Raw genomic sequence first — 3,459 nt, 5'->3', positions numbered from 1 at the left:
ACAATAATTTAATCAAGCCCATATGGTCACAAATCAAGACTGGCAGTGGAATCAAACAATACAACACCCTGCCTAAAGAATTTGTGTGGGTTGATGATGTCAGGAAACTTGTAGATAGGTTATTGGTGATAGCTGGGGAGGAAAATGCTGGGAACCACAATTTTTACAATGAAAAGGTTGGAATTATGGACATGATAAGCACCAAATTGTCTAATTTTATAGTGAATGACACTAAAGGGATTGGATATCTCATAAAAATTATTAATACTCTACCTCCCAAATTTTGGAATATTTCTGAGGGTCGGGGCCTTGTTAATGACATTATAAACAAGCTGCCATTTGAACTACATATTCCAGGCTATCAGTATTGTGGTCCAGGCACAAAACTAGATCATAGATTAAACAGAGGGGATCCTGGTGTTAATCCCTTAGATGCTGCTTGTAGAGACCATGATATTGCATACAACACACATTCTGATCTTGACAAGAGACATGTTGCAGACAAGAAATTAGAAGAGGCTGCATTTGGCAGATTTGTAAGCAAAGATGCTTCTTTGAGTGAAAAAATAGCAGCATTGGGGACTACCATAGCTATGAGCACCAAACAAAAACTGGGGTGGGGGTTGTGAATATGTATATAATAAACCTACAATGAAGGCCAAGGGTGTTATGTATCAAATACCTTATGCAGGTCTCAAATCTCTTAAAACTATTGACAGTCTTTTAACCAAAAAGCAGCGGAAGAAAAAAAATTCTTGTATTGCAAAAGGGCATGGTATGAAATTGTTACTTAGTACCCCCAATTAAAAAAATTACAGCAATCAAGAAAAAAATCACATGTGGGGGGATTTATATTTACCATCCCTGCCATCTTAGCTGCTCTCGGGGCTGTTGGGAGCTTGGCTGGGGGATCAGCTGCAATAGCAAAAACAGTAATAGATGCCAAGAAGAATAGGGCAGAATTAGATGAGCAGAAGCGCCATAACCTGGCAATGGAGAAACAGGGCAAGGGTGTTAAAAAGCCATAAATAAGTTTAAAAAAAACAAGAGCCGCTTACAAACCAAGATATTGAAGCTTTAATCAAGCCACTGGGCATCAAACATTTTAGAGGTGTGTACATGTCTGATTCTTTACCGGAACAACCACTCAACAAAGAGTGTGGCATTGTTAATTTGGATGAGTACAAAAATCAGGGCACTCACTGGATTTGTTATCTTAAATATTTAAAAAATGAGGCATTTGTATTTGATTCATTTGGAGGTGTTCCACCTGAAAATTTAATAAAATATCTAAATTCATCTAATCTTTATTACAATAATGCCCGTGTTCAAAACTTCAAAGATGTTAATTGCGGACATTTGTGTTTATCTGTTCTTATTGCATGATGACATTGTATATCCCAAAACAATAGCTCTCAGGGCATTTTATGGCATGTACCTGATCCCTAATATTACACACCACAACAACACAATTGCAGTTGGGGATGAAAAAATTGTCATTACTCCAGGGCAGTATAATCTATCCACTCTAAATGCTCAATTACCCAGAGGTGTAGTGTTAAGTCAAAATTCTGTCACTCGCAGAGTAGAAATTGTATCTGCCACAGAAACAGTGAATCTGGGTACTATAGGAGAGCTGTTGGGCTTTGAGAACAACACAAAACTTGAACCAGGCATCAAACACACTGCTATGAATATACCTAAATTCTTAGCCATAGAGACTCTGAATATTCACTGTAATGTGGCTGAGGGTATGATCATCAAATCAAATTGCATAGGCACTCACAAACAAACCGGCATCATTGCAACATTCAAACCTAATTCTGAATTTATGGAGCCAATCATCTACAATCCATCCCCAACATTATATTTTCCTGTGTGCCATAATAGAATAGATTATATTGAATTGATGGTCACTAATGAAAAAGAAGAATTAGTTGATTTTGCTGGAGCCACAACAACTGCAATCATAGAGATTAATATTTAAATAAAAATACATACAAGAAAAAAATGGAAAATATTGAGATTTATGAGCTTCAATCATTCCCCCCAAACAGGAGGACATTTGCAAATTTAAATCAACCCAACACAGAGATTGAGGTTGATCTTGATGTAGGGGATGGATTTATACACCCTCACAGAGCAGATCTATACATCAAATTTGATGTTGTAAAGCTCGATGGAACAGATTATCCGGCAAATTCAAATATAAGATTGGTGGACAATTTTGTGCCACATCTATTCTCTGAAATTGAGGTCAGAAAGCATGGTGTTGTTATAAACAGAGTGGATTATCCCGGCATTACCTCCACAGCTTTGGCCACATTAAAATTATCCAAAACCGAGGCTTCTTACTACAAAATAGGTGGATTTGAGGCTGGTGATAAAATTATATCTAAAAGCCACACAGTGCTGTTCCCCATGCGCATGTTGCCAGGATTCTTCTCAGATTACAAAGATATTATGTGGAAGGGTGGTTTAAGAATCACATTTAGAAGAGCTGCAAATGATAACAATGCTTTGATGAGGTACAGTGCAATAAACTCTACAGGAGAAGCTCTGCCCAATACCCTACCAGATGCAGGCAAATGCATTATTCAGACCATGGAGCTAAGAATCCCTGTTGTTGAATATGAGGCTAGTTATGCTCTTAAATACAAAGCTGATATAATAAAAAATCCACAAATTCCTCTACAATTTTATACATATCAATGTGTACAGAAGCCCGCATCTGGTACATATTATGAGTTTGATGCTACAAATTCATTCTCCAGCATACAATACGACATGCCTGATTTTGTGGTGGTACTATTTCAGACTGGGAGACACAACAATCAGGAAAAAAATTCAAGTAAATTTGATAACTGCAACATCAAGAACATATATCTTAAAAATGGCAGAAATGAGGTTTTTCCTAGAGAAAATTATAATTTAGACATGTCCAAGAATGATTTCCTCAAATTATATGAGGCATTTACATCCTTCAAAATGGTCACTACTGGCAATACTGACATGTATTACACACCAGATGAATTCAAAGCACAGAGACCCATGTTTGTAATTAACACTTCAAAAAGGAAACAAGTTGTGGTGAATGACAGGACAAATATTAAAATTATCTGTGAATTCCATGAGGCTTTACCTGATGACACCATATGTAGTGTTATTCTCATAGGAGAAAAATCATATGTTTATGATGTAAGAAATGAGAGAGTCACGGAGCAATTCTAGAGGGTCTCTGCATATTGCATTGTTTTAATATACAATTTGAACCTGGTATCCAATTGAACTTAAACCGGAAGTAAATATGTGTGTGTGTGGGTGGGTGTGGGTGTGTATGTGTGTGTGTGTGGCCTATTTTTATGTGTGGCCAAAAAAAATATCAAGAGGGGCATATTTTTGACAAGTTTATGGACAACAATCTCACAGAAGTGCCTTTTATAAGTGTAGGCACATCAA

This window comes from Lepisma saccharinum, chromosome 4, assembly GCF_977018435.1.
Source record: "Lepisma saccharinum chromosome 4, izLepSacc3.1, whole genome shotgun sequence".
In the NCBI taxonomy this organism is placed as follows: domain Eukaryota; kingdom Metazoa; phylum Arthropoda; class Insecta; order Zygentoma; family Lepismatidae; genus Lepisma; species Lepisma saccharinum.
Note: the sequence above shows the minus strand (reverse complement) of the source record.